This window comes from Rattus norvegicus, chromosome 17, assembly GCF_021556685.1.
Source record: "Rattus norvegicus strain SHRSP/BbbUtx chromosome 17, alternate assembly SHRSP_T2T, whole genome shotgun sequence".
In the NCBI taxonomy this organism is placed as follows: Eukaryota; Metazoa; Chordata; class Mammalia; order Rodentia; family Muridae; genus Rattus; species Rattus norvegicus.
This window is the reverse complement of record NC_141550.1, coordinates 89,135,909-89,156,802: the sequence shown is the minus strand read 5'-3', so window position 1 is coordinate 89,156,802 and position 20,894 is coordinate 89,135,909. Positions and strand designations below refer to the sequence as shown.

Here is a 20,894-nt window from a genome sequence, read left to right as displayed (position 1 = left end):
GCATGGCTTTCCCTGAGAAAATGTTTCTATTCATCATAAACAGATGGCAAACCAAAACCAAAATGGTCCCACCCACGTTCAGCTTGATGAAGCAGATATTTCAATAGTGGTTATTGCAGGAATGTGAGTGAAAAACTGGTTACAAGAGTATGACCAACTTATGGGCAGCCAAACCAAGGAACAGTTGTCAGAGCAGTTCTTAACAGCTTAAGTAAATTGATAAAAGAAAGGGACTTTAGGGACTTGAAGAGCCCCTCTAGGAAACCTAACCATGTGACAGTCTCACACCAGTAGCCACAGCTCCTTTGATACCAAGATTGTGACAGCCATGTACATCATGCCTCAAGGACATTTTCACACTATCATATCTATTGAACCACAATTGCCATGAGGACTGGAGAGATGGCTCAATGGGTAAATGGCTTCCTTCATAAGCATGAGGAACTGCAGTAGATCGCCAGCAATCCTACAAAAACCAGGCTCATTGGCTTGCACCTCAGTGCTACAGCATGGGGTAGAGAATGAGACAGGCAGATCCTGAGGGGGTGCTAGCCAGCCAATATAGGCAATACAATATGCCTTAGGGTTGGTGGGAAACCATGTTTCAAAAGGTGGAGTGGAGAGAAAAACACACACACACACACACACACACACACACACACACACACACACACATGTACGCACACACATATACAAAAAATTCGATAAATTAATACAATTGCAATAGAGCCACATTGGAAAGAGGAGAAAGGAGATGCAGTGGAAGTCACATGGAAAACTAATTGGAATCCTCCATGTTAAGAGTCCAATACTTATTGTCTAGGATGAGAAGACCAAGAGAGCAGCTGCAGAGCTTTAGACTACTGGAGACATTCCAAAAGGAGTCTGAGTGTTGAAAACAGTTGCCTTGGGGGTTAGAGGAAGAGACGAGAAAAGACAAATCAGGAGACTGCTAAATATTGTACATTTTTTACTAATGTTTTCCCTTTGTAAACAACATACATGACAGTCTTTAAAATATAAATGTACTTTAGGATCTTGGGATGTAGCTCCATGTAGGAGCATGTGCCCACATGTACACAGCTCTGGATTATATCTACAGCCTTTCAAACACACACAGACACACATAAATAAACAGACACAAATGTAAAACAAAAGATGCTAGACTTCCAAATACAAACATATAAGGCCTTGGGTGATTAATTTCAGCATTTCTTAGAAGATGTGATATTTAAATTGTTGGCTGGGGAGAGGTATGATAAGGACTATGGCTGTAATAGTTGAGCCTTTTTTCCTTAAACATTAACTTTAACTTTTATACATTATATTGATAATGTATATTATATGTAATATATAATATATAACTTTTTACCATTATAATTAAACATTAAATTTAACTTCCATAATCAATTGTCTTCCTAGTCAGTTACCAATGTCTAAGCTCCAGAATTTCATGTAGCAAGACTAAAACTCATCCTCATTATTTCTTTGAATCACTGTGGTACAACCAGCAACAACCCTCTCCCAAGGAATAAGAAGATATTACAATGGATATGAGATGGCTTATTGGGTAAGCACTCTTCCTATGCATTCATAAAGACCTGAGTTAAGACCTCCAATAGGAGAGCTAAGGTTATCCTACAATCCCTTGGACAGGAGTGCTCTCACTCCTAAAATCACAGACCAACAGGCCCACAGGAGGAACAAGCCCCAGTCAGAGACAGTAAGACCTACTAACATCAAAAATAACCAGATAGCAAGAGGCAAGCTGTTTCTTTAATAAAATCAACAAGATCGATAAACCCTTTGCCAGACTAACAAGAGGACACAGAGACAGTATCCAAATTAACAAAATCAGAAATGAAAAGGAAGACATAACAACAGAAACTGTGCCGGGGGCCAGCCCTGACATTAGTCTTCTTTCTCATTAGTTCTTCTTGAGGAAGTGGAGGGTAAGGCTTTGTCTTATGAGATACAGGGGTAAGACTTTATCTTATGAGATATTTAGGGTTGCTGTATAATAATAAGTTTACTTATCTAAGTCCAAGTTACTATGTTACTGTAGCTGATTTACTTATCTATGTCTAAGTCACTATGCTCTGCCTCTGTAACTGACCCACCTTCTGTGTTCCTCTGAGGCCAGAAACTGCAGTCTCTGGCATTTAGCACCTCATTCTAAAACAGCAGGAGGTAAAGTAGAGGATTAATTGCTAGAGCCTTTCCCTATGCCTCTTGCTTGTCAGGCTGGGGGGAAGTTTGGAGCAATAAACTTCTATTGAACCAAGAGAAGTGAATAGCACTTGTAAAAGGAAAAACTTTTACATAGGCAAATATGCATAAACTTACATAAGTCATATACAGATTCGTGAATATGCATTTATACGTTTCTACCCAATGGTAGGGTCCAGCTTACATGCATTCTCACAATTACATTCTTACACATACACATGCATAATTCTCACAATTACATACACACACATCCATACCTTCATATGCATATGGAGCAAAAGACCAAGCACCGATGAAGAAAGAATTCATTCATTCTGGATGAAAGATGAGCTCTAATCTTTATTACATAGCGAAAGAAATAGCTTCTATCCTTTTAATGCTAAATGAATTAAACCCAAGTTTGTAAGAAAAAAGGCTTGTTCCTTTTAATAAGACTAAGCCTGCTTTGCTATTAATAAATAACCTGTTCTGTCCCATGGTAAGGAAAAACCTGCCTGCTCCTTCTGCTCTCTGCAGCTTCTTCTTTTCTCATCTTTCCCCCTGCATTCTGCACATTGCTCCCTTATGTTACCTATAGTCTCTAAGAGTCCTGACTCTTCTCTTTGTCCTCAGGACATAAACATCTTTCAGAATACATGATCACGTCTTACAAAGTTCATCACAAGTTCATCCAAAAAATCAAATCACAAATTGAAATAGAAGTTTACAACAGAGAGTGTTTGCATGCATATCCACTAGGAGTAATTATCTGGCTAAACATCCATCACCTGTCACATCTCCACAGGTTCACCGAAGGTTTAAAACCATAACTAAGTTATTAGTGAAGTTTTGTATAGATAAACCCAGTCAATATTTTATTCTCTGTCCTAGCACCTATAATAAATCATTAGTTCCCTTTTTATGACCTTTGGTTAATTGTTTTACAACCTCTTGGAATGTGCTCTAAGTAGAAGAAAGTCTGGTTACTATATAAGAGCAATTAACTGGTGATACTTGGGAGACTGGCAGAGTTCTCACTACAGTTTTGACTATCAGAAAAAGACATAATAGCAGTCCCACTATAAAAGAGCTTGATAATCACTGATATAATTTTAGGAATTCTTATATGATCATCATTAAGACTTAAGAAGTCATCTTTTTGTCTATATAGCATCACTACGAGACAGTACATCTTCATAGATCTGCAGAGATCTGCTCCAAAGGGGTGCACTATTACTTAATGATCATTATATGTGTTTAATAATAACAGGAAAAAGCCTTTTAATGTCAGGAATATTTCCTAAAATGAATCCCTTACAGCAATGCTCAGTAAGGGCAAACCGGTCACAGTTTATATAATAATCCAAGGCTGGCTATCTCAGGATGATCACCTCCTAGTTATTAGCTTGTCCTGTTATTGCTTCTGACTACTACAAAAGCCTATACTTAACAAAACTGGAAAATCTGAAGGAAATGGACAATTTTCTAGACAGAAACCAGGTACCAACTTCAATCAGGATCAGATAACCATCTAAATAGTCACATAACCCCTAAAGAAATATAAGCAGTCATTAAAAGTCTACCAACCAAAAAAAGTCCAGGACCAGATGGATTTAGTGCAGAATTCTATCAGACCTTCAAAAAAGACCTAATACCAATACTCTTCAAACTACTCCACAAAATAGAAACAGAAGGAACACTACCCAATTCGTTCTTTGAAGCCAAATTAAGCTTATACATAAATGACACAAAGATCCTACAAAGAAAGAGAACTTCAGACCAATTTTGCTCATGAATATCTCTGCAAAAATATGCAATAAAATTCTTGCAAATAGAATCCAAGAAGACATCAAAATGATCATTCACCATGATCAAGTAGGCTTCATCCTAGGAATGCAGGGATGGTTCATTATACGAAAACCCATCAAAGTAATTTACTGTGTAAACAAACTCAAAGAGAAAAACCAGATGATCATCTCATTAGATGCCGAGAAAGCATTTGACAAAATTCAACACCCCTTCATGATAAAACTCTTAGAAAAATCAGGAATTCAAGACCCATACCTAAACATAGTAAAAGCAATAAACAGCAAACCAGTAATCAACATCAAACTAAATGGAGAGAAACTTGAAGCAATCCCACTAAAATCAGGGACTAGACAAGGCTGCCCACTCTCTCCTTACCTATTCATATAGTACTTGAAGTCCTCGCCAGAGAAGTAAGGCAACAAATAGAGGTCAAAAGGATACAAAAAAAAGGAAGAAGTCACTCTTTGCAGATGATATGATAGTATAATTAAATGACCCCAAAAATTTTACCAGAGAACTCCTAAACCTGATAACAACTTCAGCAAAGTGACTGGATATAAAATTAACTCAAAACAAATCAGTAGCCTTCCTCTACTCAAAGGATAAACAGGCTGAGAGAGAAATTAAAGAAATTACACCCTTTATAATAGTCACAAATAATATAAAATACTTCAGTGTGGCTGTAACCAAGCAAGTAAAAGATCTGTATGACAAGAACAAGAAGTATCTGAAGAAAAAAATCCAAGAGGATCTCAGAAAATGGAAAGATCTCCTATGCTCATGGATTGGCAGGATTAATATAGTAAAAATGGCCATCTTGCCAAAAGCAATCTACAGATTCAATGCAATTCCCATTAAAATTCCAAATCAATTCTTGATAGAGTTAGAAAGAACAATTTACAAATTCATTTGGAATAACAAAAAACCCAGGATAACAAAAATTATTCTCAACAATAAAAGAACTTCTAGAGGGATCACCATGCCTGACTTCAAGCTGCATTACAGAACAATTGTGATAAAAAAAAAAAACTGTCTGGTATTGGTACAGACACAAGCAGGTAGATAAATGGAATAGAATTGAAGACCCAGAAATTAACCCACACCTATGGTCACTTGATCTTTGACAAGGGAGTTAAAACCATCCAATGGAAAGAAGACAGCATTTTCAACAAATGGTACTGGTTCAGCTAGAGGTGAGCATGTAGAAGAATGCAAATTGACCTATTCTTATCATCCTGTACAAAACTTAAATTGAAGTAGATCAAAGACCTCCACATAAAACCAGATACACTGAAACTAATAGAAGGGAAAGTGGGGAAGAGTCTTGAACACATGAGCATAGGGGAAATTTTCCTGAACAGAACACCAATGGCTTATGCTCTAAGACCAAGAATTTACAAATGGGACCTCATAAAATTAAAAATCTTCTGTAAGGCAAAGGACACTGTCATTAGGACAAAATGGCAACCAACCGATTGGGAAAAGATCTTTACTAATCTTACATCTGATAAAGGCCTAATATCCAATATATACAAGGAACTCAAGAAGACCCAAATAATCCTACTAAAAAATAGGGTACCAAGATAAACAGAATTCTCAGCAGAGGGACACTGAATGGCTGAGAAGCACCTAAAGAAATATTCAAAATCCTTAGACATCAGGGAAATACAAATCAAAGCAACCCTGAGATTCTACCTCACACCAGAATGGCTAAGATCAAAAACTCAGGTGACAACAGATGCTGGCAAGGATGTGGAGAAAGAGGAACACTCCTCCATTGTTGGTGGGATTGCAGACTGGTACAACCACTCTGGAAATCAGTCTGGAGGTTCCTCAGAAAATTGGACATAATACTACTCAAGGACCCAGCTATACCACTCCTGGGCATATACCCAAAAGATGCTGCAACATACAACAAGGACACATGCTCCACTATGTTCATAGCAGCCTTATTTATAATGGCCAGAAACTGGAAACAACCCAGATGTCCTTCAACAGAGGAATGGATACAGAAAATGTGGCACTTCTACACAATGGAATACTACTCAGCTATCAGAAACAATGACTTCGTAAAATTCTTAGGCAAATGGATGAATCCTGAGTTAAGTAACCCAGTCACAAAAGAACACACATGGTATGCACTCACTGATACGTGTGTATTAGCCCAAAAGCTTGGAATACCCAAGAAACAATTCACAGACTATATGAAGCTCAAGAAGAAGGAAGACCAAAATGTGGATGCTTCAGTCCTTCTTACAAGGGGGAATAAAATACTCAGGGGAGGAAATACAGGGACAAAGAGCAGAGCAAAAACTGAAGGAAAGGCCATCCGGAGACTGCCCCACATGGGGAACCATCCCATATGCATCCACCAAACCCAGTCACTATTGCTGATGCCAAGAAGTGCTTGCTGACAGGAGCCTGATATGGATGTCTCCTGAGAGGCTCTGCCAGAGCCCTACTGATACAGATGAGAATGCTTACAGCTAATCATTGGACTGAGCATGGGGACCCCAATGGAGGAGTTAGAGAAAGGACTGAAGGAGCTGAAGGGGTTTGCAACCCCATAGAAAGAAAAACAATATCAACCCACCAGACCTCCCAGAGCTCCCAGATACTAAACCACCAGCCAAAGAGTACCCGTGGAAGGACCCATGGCTCGAGCCACATATGTAGCAAAGGAAGGCATTGTCTGTCATCTATAGGAGGAGAAACCCTTGGTCCTCTGAAGGCTTGTTTCCCCAGTGTAGGGTAATGCCAAGGTGTTGAGGTGGGAGTAGGTGGGTGGGAGTGGCAGCATCTTATAGAAGCATGGGGGTGAGAATGGGAGGGGGAAAGGGATAACATTTGAAATGTAGATACATAAGATATCCAATATTAAAAAAAAAAAAAAAAAAAAACCTCTTCCAACATCCGTGTGTGATCACACACATTTCTGTAACTCCAGCACTAGGGCTTGGGGAGGCTGACAGAGACAGGATGATCACTGTCAACTTGACTGTAGGTCAGCTCTTCTCAAGGTCATGACCTCTTTGGGGGTCATATACCAGATATGTTGCTTATCGGATATTTACATTAAAACTCATGACAGTAACAACATTGCAATTATGAAAGTAGCAACAAAGTAATTTTATTAGAGTCACCACAACACGAGAAACTATATTAAAGGGTCACAAGCATTAGTAAGGTTGAGAACCGCTGCTCTGTATTTAGTCAGATATCCCGACCCAAAGGAATGAGGCAGAGTGTGATAGATTAAAACACAGTTGTCCTTGCTTTGTCATCCACAGCTACACAACCCACACACACAATATGTATACACGTATGATACATAGAACCATCACTGTTATGAATAATTTAAGAGAACTGCAAGAGCATCACCCATTTTCAAGATGTTTCCTCGGGATTTTACTTCGTCCTTCGACGGTAAGAAATTTGAGGCCCGGCAGAAGCCCAGAGAGCTTAAGTGACTTCCCTCAGGCTGTCAGCCAGAAGAGCAGAGCCACGAGGAGAGAGGGCCACTGTGACTCTCGTCACGCTGAGCAGCAGGCTTGTTTTCAAATTCCGTGTCATCTCCATTTGCTTAATAGCTTGGATTGTTGGCAGCCGAACAAACAGATGGCGGAGAGAGGAAGCGGGTGTATGGGAATGAGCTTCTGTAAATTCCAGCCACAGAACCAGCCTGGGAACGAGATGCCCTCTGTCCAGATCCGCCCCAGAAGTGGTCAGGCAAACAGTCAAAATTAGAAGTTCTGGGACCTTTCCGCTTTCAAAGGTCTCTTTCACAATAGGAAATACCTGTGGAAACAGAGCTTATTAACAATTACCAATTAGTGCCATAAGGGAGTGTACTTGATTGCCAGCTAAAATAAACCCTAACTACTGGAAGGTGTTTAAGGAAGGAGAAAAATGGCGATGATTTATCCTAATTTCAATTTTTTTTCCATTGCCCTGGAAATCCTGTTCAAAATTTTTTTTTGATGTTTTTCCTGTATGTATGTATGTAAGTGAACCATGTGACTGCAGTGCCTCCAGACGCCACAAGAAGGCATCAGATGCTCTGGAATTGAAATCACAGACCGCTGCATTGACTGTGTGGTGGCTACAAATCCATCCCAGGCTCTCTGGGAGAGCAGTCAGTATCCTTAGACCCTGAGCTATCTCTCCAGCACCTTGGCTAGAATGTTTTGAGAGATCTCTTTCGCAAGAACATCCTGAGTGTCCAGCTCTCATTTTTGTCTACTGGTGGATCTATACTGACTGGAACAATGACTTCCACCAAAACATGAAATTCCTACCGAGTCCAGGTCGCTAAGAACTGTATCAGACACGTATCTGTATCACGATATCCTGCCACATCTGACGCCTTTAAGAGCAGCTGGGCATCATGCTCACTGGAATTCTCTCCCCATTTTGGATCAAAGTTGCAAGCCGGGCAAGTTCAGCCTTTACCAAACAGAATGTGAAGGAGCGTTCTCGGGGCTCCTCCGTGTGTGGGAGTGTGACATAAGGCTCCAAGAAGAGCAAGTTCAAACACGAGCTGTGATGAGCCCTTTGAGGTAAGCAACAGTGGTCCATTGCCACCACGGCTTCGTGACTCGTTATTAGTATTCTCCGTTTCCACTTTTAATGGATATTATACATACATTTATATTCATGGCCTGTTCAGAGCCTCTTGTGCTAGCTCTAGAGATAAAGAATATTGAACTCTCTGCAGATTTAAATATAGAATAAAGGATAATTGTAAGATACCCCAATCAGGCTTTCTGCTATTCTCCACATATTTTAAAGGCATACCACACAAAGGTTACATAACGGCCTTCATGGAAAACCCTGCATTCAGGGCTGTTTCCGAAGCCTGTTTGCAGCTGACTGTTTGCTAAATCAAGCACTAAAAACGAGATTTACACTGGTCGTTTGAAGCTGAAAGCCAGCTGCAGCTGCCATTAAAGCAATTCAATTTCTTTTTTATAAAGCACAAGTAAGGCTCAATTTACTAAAGTTTTATTTCCTTTTTATGCATCCCATATGCTAGGGGGAAAAATTAAGTTTATGAGATTAAAAATGAGTTTTATGCTAACTGTTTACAAAGTTTCAGCTGGTTTGCTCTTGCAGGTCCTTCAACTTCTGGCTTTCTTTCTCCCCTTTGCCAATTCAAGGAAGGAAAAGTGTGGTGTTTTCAAAAGGAAGTTACCAGCCCCCTGGCTTCCTTGTTTATATGATTATGTTCATATGATTTTTCCAGTAGTTGAGGCAGCAGATAAATAAGTCCCTCCATGATATCAAAATCCTCAGAGAAGGTTCTCACAGGGACTTTAGAACTTTTCCTGGTAGTTCTTTGTGCCCTCCATCCCCCAAGTTTAGTTGAGTATAACTTATCACTAATCACAAATGATACTAAGTTTTTAAAGCAAAAATTGGGCCTGGAGAGATGACTCCATGTTTAAGAGTGTGTACTGCTCTTCCAGATGACTCAAGTTCAGTTCTCGGCACCCTTGTCAGATTGCAGCTCTCTGATGCCCTCTTCTGGCCCCATGTGCAACTGCACTCACATGCACATACACACATATACACATACACATAATTTTTAAAATAAGAAATAAAGTGAAACGGTATCTCTTTGCTCCATTCACAAGCACCAAGGATTATTTTCCACCTGGTAATTTGAAAGCTTTCATGATATCTACTTTTAATGTAGTTAACATGCAAATTCTTCCCCTCTCTGTAACCCTTTGGGGCCTTTTTTAGGACACTTTTCCAATTCCTCCAGTTCCAACTAAACTATTAGACAAGTTATCATTTTGAAGTGGATTGTTTTTAAGGCAGGCTACAACGTACATGAAGATGAGAAGAACACAAGGCCAGAGGAATCACCCAAAGGACTGATAGTGGTTTGTGTCCACACCCCAATGCTGCAGACAATTGGACGGCCCTCTCCCATTTGCATGTCCTTGCCTCTGAATTCTTCCTGAATGGGCCACTTGAGCCTGTGTAGGCATGGGCTGCCACAGATGTCAGAAACATTTTTAAAGAAAAGAAGTTATGAATTGAAGCAAAGGAAGCAACAGAGTTCAAGTATATCATTTTGACCATGAGGAAGTAAAAAAACAACATGCAAAAATATAGAGTATGGCCCTGTTGCAAGACTCCAGGCCACACAGACTATTGGCTCCTCCCCAGTGTAGCTGTAGGACATCTGGTTATGGAGTTTCTTCATTGCAGAGAAAGGTAAAGAACTCTTTTAAGGGAAAGTAAATTAATATATGCAAGTTACTTAGAATGGTCACAGGCTGCCTAAGCATTTTCCATCATCATCATCATCATCATCATCACCACCACCACCACCACCACCATCATCATCACCACCACCACCACCACCACCACCACCACCACCACCACCATCATTGTCACCATCATCATCATAATCAGCAACTTCCATGGGGAAAATGTTAGCTCACTTTGACTCTATTAGTAGCATTCAAAATACCTGAGTGAAAATTCCTAGAAGTCCTGGGGCTTTAAATAAATGCTGGCTTGGGAAACGCTCTGAGACATAAGCATTGGGATAAGACAGTGGCCAGAGGGAAGATGAGAGGTTTGGAAGGAGAAAGAAGAGTGAATCAAACGAGCTGAAACTCGAGATGAAGGAATAACATGATACAATGCAAAGGAGTTTGAGCTCCACAGATACGTGAGCTGGGCCTTCAGGGGGTTAGAGAAGTGACAGAGACGGAAAGAAAAACCTGGTCTTTTTAAAAACTAGGAGGAGCTGGGCTGGAGAGATGGCTCAGCGGTTAAGAGCACTGACTGCTCTCTTCCAGAGGTCCTGAGTTCAAATCCCAGCAACCACATCCACATGGTGGCTCACAAGCATGTGTAATGAGATCTGGTGCCCTCTTCTGGTGTGTCTGAATACAGTGTACTCACATTCATAAAATAAAAGAGGGGGGACTAAAATGGAGGATGGAGGTGGGCAGAGAGAAATGGGGGAGGGCAGAGGGTGAATGGGGTCAGCCAAAACAAGTCAGTCAGGATGCTTTCAGGAAGCCTGAGACTTTTTAGACTAATTAAAAAAATAAAATGAAATTAAAACTGTAAAGTAAAAATAAAAGAGAATAAGAAGCAAACAAAAATAAACAACAACAAAAAATGAGGATCTATTGGAGGAAAAAAGGTAAACAGAAAAGAGAGACAGCAGGGATTCAAAATCAAATTCTTGTCAGTAACAAATCAAAATTTCAAGTGTCTGCCAAGTTTTCCTACCTTAATTGTATTCTTGTATTATAAAACTAAGTGACTCATTAAGATTTTATTATTATAGCCCAATGAATTCGAGCCAGTTTATGAACAAGATTCTAGAAAGAATAGGTAACTGTTCTTTTTATTTCCAGATACCACATGGTTAAGGTCGGACTCTAGAAGAGGCTTGGCTGAGCTCGTGGTCCTAACCTCACCCAGCCACTACAGCTCTTGGACTAATTATCTTTCAATAACTAAAATTCCGCACCTCTGTCCATTGGGCCACAGTGGGAATTAAAAGAGGCCACACACATGACTTGCTTCCAGAAGTGTGTGGTCATCATCAAGATTCCATTCCGTAAACCTTAAAGAACACAGTTCTACCTTGTACAATTAAATCTTCATTCTCTCTTCTCAGAGAACCCTACAGTTACAGTCCAATCCGAAAACATCTCAGCTTCAACACTGCCCTCATCAACTCCTCCACCCAACTGCACTTCTCCAATGCGGACAGGCAATGTTCATATTTACTACGGGGGAGATGTGTGGGGTGAGGAATTGAGGTAGGAAAGAGGGGAAAGCAAGAAAGTCCTGTCAGAAAGGCAGCAGCAAAGCAAAAGGAGCTGTGCCTGCTGGGAAAGCCCAGGACTTCTGAAGCACACACCTCCTACACCTCCCACCCCACCCCCACCTCTGCACGCAAGCACGTGCCACACGTGCCTTGGAAGTCCGTCTTAGCTAAAGACCTCTGATCGGCCCCACTGATATTTAGCCAGAGGACACAGTGGACAGGAAGAGGTGTTGCGTTAGCCTACTTTCCCTCACTATAATAAAATACCTGAGATAATGAACCTACAGAGAGAGGAAAGATTGATTTGGGTCGCTGTATCGAAGGGCTCTACTTATTATCGTTTGTCCTTACTACTTTGGGTTTGTGGGGAGGGGAGCACGTTATTGACCTTGTGGGGAGCCAGAGCAAAATCATTTACCTCATGACTGGGAAGCAAAAAGGAAAGGGAAGGTGCCCTTTGTGGCACGCCTGTGCTGTCTGTCCTCTGTGGCACCCTTGTGGTAGTGTATGGATGAGTTACCAGAACCCATCTCTTCAAGGTCCCACTACCTCCCAATAGGATGAACCTAGAGAACAAGCCTTTAACACGCGGGCCTTTGACAGACATTCAAAATCCAAACTACAGCAAGTACCAAATTCTATCTGGGACCAGGAAAGATTGGAATGGTGTGGTCAGACCGAAAACACCAGTCAGCCAGTTCGGCGTGGTTTTATTTGACTATATTTACACTACTGAAGAACTTGAGACCCTCATTTATCAAGCTATAATAGGGCTTTTCCTGGACTTCAACTGTCCTCAGAAAAATGGTTCTAAGTTGATTAGCAACCTCTTAAACCCGCGTTGCTGTTGCTTCTGTGTACTCTCCCTCCAGCTGGATTTTAATTTCCCAGAGGGCAGGTATGGTATAACTGTTCCTGGAAAGGCATGAACAGATATCTATTTACCGAAGACTGGCACCAACAAGAGACAAGTGATTGCACCCAAGTCTAGTTTAGTGGACTTGGGAGGTTCTGGGGAGGTGCTTACATGAGAGAGGGTGACTCAGAGGCAGCTGCATCCCCAGAGCTGCCTCCAGTGCAGGCAGCTGAGCTGGCCAGAGCCTCCTCTCCCCAACAGTTATTCCTGGTGATACAATGGTGGGGCGGGGAGTCGCTTGCAAATCTTTACCACTTCAGAGTTCCCCGAGTCTTGCACATCAGATTTTCTTCCTGAATTTTACAACCCTACCATCTTTCCTCCCAGAAGGAATATTTCAACTTAGAGGAAATACCTACACAAAAGCAGGGCTTATTTTTTAATCAAACTAAAGGAAAACATCTTCCACTGCACCTAACATGATGTGGAAAGAGATAGAAGGGCCGAAGGGTGTGGTATCCTCGGCCCTTAATCCCAGTACTCAGCAGGCAGAGGCTGGTAGGGCTCGGTGAGTTCGATGCTACCCTGGTCTACATAGTGAGTTCCAGGAAGTCAGGACTATATAGCAAAACCCTGTGTCAGAGGGGAGAGGGGAGGACAGAAACCATGACAGTACAAGAGGGGGACTCAGTCAGAAGGGGTTTAGTTTCATATACTATGTGACCTCCCACGAGCTCTTCCCCCACTCTCCTTTCAAATAAAGCACTGTGACTCTAACATCTTTTAATCGATTTTTTTGTTTTTAGCAACATCTGACTTGGTGACAAATACATGATGCTTAAAACTTCTGACAAGGGCAGAATGACTAGTGTGGCTTTTGCCCCTTCCTCTCCACATCATTGGAGGTTAAAACCCAGGGTTCGCCAATGGGTGGTTCAGTTAGGGAGCTAGGGAGCCCCAGAAGATAGGAGCAGAGTAGCCTCAAGGCTACAAAAAGTCAAAGGCTGTTTTGTTAGCTGACTGCTGTGTGTTGATGGATAAAGAGACTCAACAGACAATGCCCAGGAAACACCTGTGAGCAGCTGTGGTTTGGGGAAATGCAAACATCCCAACAGCACCATTGTCCACCAGGTCCATGAAAACCCCACTTCTCTTTTTCTCCTAGAGAGGCCTTTTCCAGCTCTTTTGACCATGTAAGACTTCCAAGGCCATTCATTCAGACAAATGCCAACATTAGTTATGGCTACTTGATGGCTAACAACTGAGAGAAGTCTCCACCCAGGTTTGACTCCGTAAGAATGAAGCGGTTGCTTCCCCCACTCCTGTGGGAGCTGCTGCCTGATTGCTGCCACATTCGTTTCTCTCACCAAGCCATCCGAGTTGTGCTGGAACGGGCTGAGAATGGCAAGAGGCCCCATCTATACAGCGCCTTTTTCTCCATGATAAAGATAACGCTGCCCCCCCTCTTCATTCTCATTTGTTTTGGAATTGATACTGCCCTGACTGGAAACTCCAAGCAGAGTGATCACAGACAGCTTCCTGTGGCTTCATTCATCCTTCAACTTAGCACTTGAGTCAAAGGCTGCCTTTGACTCTTTACTGACTATCCCGGTGCCCAGAAGGAGCTTAGAAACAGCTTCTGGGTTAAGGTTTGAGGCTGAGCTGAGAAGTGACAATGTCAACAGAAGAAACCTGCCCACTAAAGTAAGGGAGAGGACAGTGGTCTTGTCTAGAGTGGGGAAAGGCAGGGAGAAAATGGCTAAAGGGTCTGTCAGGTGGGGGTAGGAGGGATGACAAAAAAGAAGAGTGTACCTAAAGATCTCACAGGTCCTTTCTAAGGGAGAAGTCATAAAAAAATGTTTTAATAATATAATTTTGAAAGATGCATTTATTTTTATTTAGTTATTTTAAAAATTATATATATTTTAAAATTAACCTTACAAAAGAGAAAGACACTAATGAAAGGTGACTAACTCCAGGCTGGAGAAGAACTGAGTGGCTGTTCCAATAAGCCCCATTAAGAAATAATGAGGATCACGACAAAGAATGTAGCAGTGGGATAAGAGAGAGAGAGCCATGTTTAAGAAATAATAGCGACAGTGTAGACAGATCGGAGTAACTAGGAAGACAGAAAATGGAATGAAGCCACCAATGATTCACAGGCTTCAAGCCTAGCATAATAAAGTCACTCTGACACAGGGACTGTGAAGAATTCAAGAAGGGGTTAGCTGTTAGGCACAACAGGCTCAGGATGTTCCAAGGATATCCAATACACAATTGAGAACACACCTTGAGAGAGAGGGAGAGAGAGAGAGGGAGAGAGAGAGAGGGAGGGAGAGAGAGAGAGAGAGAGAGAGAGAGAGAGAGAGAGAGAGATACTAGATATATAAGTTTAGGAACCCATGAGCACATCAGCTGAAACCTTGGAGGATACAAGCTTTCTCGAGTAGCCTAGGAAAAACATGAAAGAGGATGGGAAATCAAAACCAGGATTCAACCTAGCTCTGTCTGCTGTCTAACACCACAATGTAACCCAGCAGGAACAAGAAGAGTCCAGCTCATTTTTATTTCGAGCTGATCTAATAAGCTATGAATGTGGTGGTATAAGAATGATCAGATCACCTTGATATCAAATATAGCTGCATAGGATTAAAGCTTTTCTCCAGTTTTTCTCTAATGGGGCACCAATTGGGCTAGCAAGCGGGATACTAATGGGCTTAGCACTCAACCCCACAGCCATCTTCAGCATCCTGGTTCTTCCCACTTATGGAATTTAGACATCACAATTCATTAGACACTAGATGTTCGCATGAATGCTAATGACGAAAAGGACACTTATAATATCTGTGCTGACCAAAATGAGCATTTTCAAGTTAATGGGTCATGAAGATAGTTACTCTTCTCTCAGGATCTTAGGAACATTCTACGAAGATCCCTTACCTTGCTTTGACCAAAGTGGAGTCTCGGTTCTCCAAGTCATTATCTTTCTGATGCTCTGAACTTTGGAACTCAATCCCTTCCCTTGCTTTCCAGAGTGTTCTGAGCAAATACCTTGGCCAAGCTCAAAGGGCATCTACCGCGTGTTAATCAGGATTCCTTAGGTGGCACGTAATAGAGTTCAATGCAAACCATCTGAGGTTAGCTCAAACCACCTGTAAGAATGAGCCTTCACTTCGAGCCCCATTCGGTCCCAGACTACCTTTCTCCGTTCTTGGCTTCCAGCTCTCAGCCGGTGGAGCGGTTACCTCAGCAACGCAGGAAGCAGGAAACGCAGACTACAATTCACTGGGAACTGCGGTTTACAGTTCTTACCTCAGGCTTAAACTCAGCCTTCTTTTCTCCCAAGCTCATAATGCTTTAAAAGTTATCAGATAGGTTCAGCCTGGGAAGAAACATGGCTTCCCACACTCACTGAGAACCTCCAAGGACAAAATAACACACATGCACCCCATGTCCGCAGTAGAGTTTTCCCTTGGACACTTAGGTCCCCACAGGTCTGCAGGCTCGATATGAGGGGAACTTGTGTTTTAGAGCTTCCTGCATTGTCTTTTCTGCTCCTGTGAAACTCCAGCACAACCAAACCACTGAACACCGCTGGTTTCATTTTGAAGGTTAGATTGCCCCTTCACCCCGTCTTGTTGACAAGCGGTTGTGGCAAGGTTTTGCGTCTCTCAGGCTTGCACCGCCTGTATCTTCTGCAGAACACAGCTGCTTCAGGAACACACTCAATGCTCCTTGACTTCCGAAGGCCCACCAAAACCACAGATGAGCCAGGGAAAGGTCAGAGTTCAGGCAGACTGCGGCATTAAAGGGAACAGCGATTTTCACTGCTGGTTTACAAGACTATAAGAAAGAGAGAGGTTGGTGGGTTCACAGAGCACAAAGTTATCGTATTTTTGTGCTAATTCTGACTTTCAGAAAACCTATTTAGAGACATATGGCAATTTCAGAAAGCAGGAAACCACAGAACCTGACATTCTTGGAGCTCTTTAAAAACTAACAAGACAAGAGATGCGTGTGGGTCCTGACAAGCGAGGTTAGAGGCGCTTCCTGATTTGGCCCTGCTGGATGTTATTGTACCAGACTGGAGCTAAAATGAAACTCAGTTTGATCTCAGGCCCCTCTTAACGGAATCTAGAATCAGCCGCAGCGTAATCTAGTTAGAGAGCATTTCTGACGGACCGTTGAACAGATTGGTTGTTAGTTTTGGTTTCTTTTTTTTTTTTTTTTTTTTTTTTTTGGTTCTTTTTTTCGGAGCTGGGGACCGAACCCAGGGCCTTGCGCTTCCTACCACTGAGCTAAATCCCCAGCCCCTAGTTTTGGTTTCTTAAATAAGACTTAAGACTCGGTAAGACAGATTTGGAAAATATAACCATACCCAAGACCACATGTCAAAGGCCGCACTCAACACTAACTATGTCGTAATATGTGTCAATCACTTCCGGTCACTAAAAGTTGTATAGCTGGGTCTGGTGAGGTGGTTTATGGATAAAGATGTCTGCCACCAAACCTGAGAACCCAAGCTCGATCCCCAGTAGGAGAGGAACAACTCCCACCAATTGTCATCTGACCGCTATGTGCTCGCTGTGTGGCACCCGCCCCCAAACACCACCACCAACGAAACAAATAAAGTGCCTTGAAAAATAGTTTAGGGGATGGGGATTTAGCTCAGAGGTAGAGCGCTTGCCTACCAAGCGCAAGGCCCTGGGTTCCGGTCCCCAGCTCCGAAAAAAAGAAAAGAAAAAAAAAAGAAAAGAAAAGAAAAATAGTTTATAGCTATCCCTTCATTGTTCACATTGAAAGAGTCCCTTTCGACTGTAATTTTTTTTTCATTTTTATTTTCTTGGTTATGTGGAACAAACTAAACAAAGAACTATGTTTTGCAATATTTTTCAGTGCTAAACTTCATACTAGTGAGTAAGCATTCAGTCATAAACTGAACATATAAGTAGTTATGCTTTCTTTAAATTGGAGACTATTAGGCTCATTATTTTTCAGCAAGAGAAACCATATTTCATGTATATTTACCACTAGGTGGCTCAAATAGCTAACACACCAGTTCCATATATTAGCAAGGAGGAAAAAAAAAAAACTTAATGTTGAAAGATTTATCTTTTTCCATCGTCATATATTTTATACTTTAATTTTCTGCAAACTTTTATATTATTTATAGATTATGGCTATAATACTACACACGGTGACAATTACTTTAATGTAGGTCATCATCATGTGTGCCATTTTTATGAAGGAGAGGAGATTAATGGAGAAAATGAATGAGTTATGTTATAATTTGTCATAAAAATGCAATAATAAAATAAATTAAAATTTTACCGGATGGCTGCAAACAGTATTCAATGAAGTCTGAAGAGTCGGAGCCTCCGGCTGTTTTTCATCCTAATGTATCCATGCGTTTCTAGAGATTGCCTGCTTTATTTTCCGGCCGTTGTGATTATTTATGTCTCTTAGAGACAAGCTTTCCAGCTTGTAGTGCAGGAACCTTGAGAATTTCCGCATTCCTCCTTAGAGAAGCTTCCTGGGAGGCGGGACTCTGAGCATGCAGGGCACGGCAGACCACGTGGGGGCGCCACTCGACACTCATTAAACAAAAGCAGGAAACGAGGGTTTGCTTCCCAACTTGAACAAGCAGCCCATTTTTCATTTTGCTCAAGATAGGGTCAAGAGTGGAGAGAAGCGAAGGAACGTACTAAGCCTTTAGATTCTGTCCAAACCAAGAACACACAAAGGGCATAAGATGAGGTCTCAGACGTTTCCAAATCATGAAGAGCCAATAACCTCTCCCTCCCCTCAACCCAAACACCGATGTTATGAAGTCGCCATTGGCAATGGAAACCCTGCCTTTCTAGTTTAGGGCCATGAAATCTTCGAGAAAACCCCTCTCAGAGTGATAATTTTATCCTCTATTGTCTGTCCTTGTCATTACCAACAATCCAATTTCCCATGCCGACAGTGACGCTATTGGCTACAACCTTAGCAAAGAATAAGAGGCTGGGGGAGGGGCTTCAGGGGTGATTTTTCCCAACCATTATAATAGACATTTAAGGCACATAGGTAGAGTTTCCCTCTTTTTTATCTTTCTCTGAACTCTCTTAAAATATTTTCATTGTCGGTAACTATTTGTCATTGGGAAGTCCATTTAGGAATCCCAGTTTGGCTTAAGAGAAAAGTATTGATTCTCCCTGAGAGAGCCATGATTGGTTTGAGCTGCAGTAACCACAGTGTTGATATTTTTGTATTTGTACTCAGGCCCCTGACATTTAGGTTGCATTTGACTACAGAGCTGTAAATACAACTCAAGCCTGCTATCACTTGGCCATTAAATGTTGGGCCCTAATTAGCTCGCTGCAAGCCTAGCAGATACACCTGGCCAACGCTCTGGCCAATTATCTTTTGGGAAAGCAGTATGATCTGCTCCTCCCAAACTCTGGCAGAGAACGTTTTCTTTCCTAAACCACCAGAAAACTTGAAAACTCTCTAAATGATTAAACGAAAAATAGCTCATCCCTCACTCTGCAGCTAGGGGTGGTTTCAGGGCGGGATATACCCAACTGCTTGTTAACGTCATAGCTTACAGACGTACTTTTGTGTCTACTCGTCTATGTCCCCTTAATGGCACTGGCGGCAGTGGCTCTGCTCATATTTTGGTGGCACAGAGATGCCTGGCTTCTACTTTCATTCACATCAAAGGACAGAAATAGAAGCTGGCTTCTCCATTTTGTTTTTCTCAGGGGGAAAAGGATCCTTCCAAAATTTACTCAGCAAGCACCCACTTTAGGTTCACTGCCCTCTCTTTGAATAGTAATGCTGGCCAGTAGATGAGCACCTCTGTGCCTGCACCATCTAAGTAAGCAGGAATGGGATCCACACCCTCCCATCCACAGCAGGCCTACAAACACAAGGCGGATGGTAGAGAGAGCTGTGTAAAAATTAGGACTGGTCCTACCAAGAAATACCATCATCTGGGTTGCAGGGACCACCACTCTGTATACCTCTGACTATTGATGGAGAATCGGCTGAGGAAGGATCCGGGCCCTGCCAGTTATGAGCTACGGGATCGTGAGCAAGGTACGTGGTCTCTTATCGAGCAGCAATCAATCAACAAATTGTTTGATTACTCTCATCATAGGGTTTTTCTGAAACTCTGGGATATAAGTCAAGAATTTATTATACTCTTCTCAGGCCTGAGCCATGCGGAAATGCCTGCGGGAAAGCAGGAGTGAGCAAGACAATGTCCTACTTGGAAAGCCCACGGAGCTCGCAAGAGCTCACCGAAAACTCAGTGGTAAGAAACAGATATGGTGAGTGTGGTGGTTTGAAAGAAAATGGCCCCTCTAGGCCCAGAGGGCGTGGTTCTATTAGGAGGTCTGGTCTTGATGGAGTAGGTGTGGCCTTGTAGGAAGTGGGTCTCAGTCACTTCCGGTCTGTCCGGATGTAGAACCCTCAGCTGCCTCTCCAGCACCATGTAAGCCTCTACACTGCCATGCTTCCTGCCATGATGATGATGGGATATTCAGAGGATAACCTGACTGTCAGCCCCAATCGAATGTTTACCTTTATAAACATTCTGTGAACATTCTTTATGAACATTGCTGTGTTCATGTTGTCTCTTTACAGCGATAGAAACCCCAAGTAAGACAGCGAGTTTCATAAAATGTGCTTCCCCGGGTCTTGCGCAACATGGGAGTCAGTCACATTTCATCCTGTGGGAAGAGACCACAAGGCCACTCAGAGGGCGACTTGCTGCAAAGGCAGCTTTAGTGAGAGGGAGACGATGAGAGGATAGCGGAAGGCGAGAATGACGAAATTCACTGTGAACGTGATGGAACTGTCAGAGAATTTTATAAAGAGAGACGTGCTTTCTAAAATAATAATGCACCTAATTAAATACTCTTTAATAATGAACACATTGTGTAAGCCCATCCCCATCCAAATGAAGCTGCTCTAATTCTTCCAGATAATTACTCATTGATGATAAATGACAAAAGTAAGTAACAGTGTGGACAGCACAAATAAACCTACCTAAGGAACTAAGAAAAAAATCACCAACCATATCCTACCGACCACAAGTGTAACATCTGATGTGATCCAATCACCAGCTCAAAATGAGCAGAAGTCGGAGGAGGCAGGAGCTGAGGCAGACTACCTCAGGACATCGCTGCAATCTTGCTTGCCCGTTTTGTGATCACAGGGAGG

The 20,894-nt window shown here is 42.0% G+C and overlaps 1 long non-coding RNA gene across 1 annotated transcript; it reads right to left on the bottom strand.

The window, feature by feature from the left end:
* Window positions 1-7,118: 7,118 nt before the first annotated feature.
* Window positions 7,119-20,401, bottom strand: LOC134482786 (uncharacterized). The gene is made up of 4 exons (XR_015641922.1): window positions 20,253-20,401; window positions 18,015-18,402; window positions 15,624-16,526; window positions 7,119-7,815 (listed from the first exon to the last, which is right to left on the bottom strand). It is a non-coding gene; the product is annotated as an uncharacterized LOC134482786 (long non-coding RNA).
* Window positions 20,402-20,894: the final 493 nt, after the last annotated feature.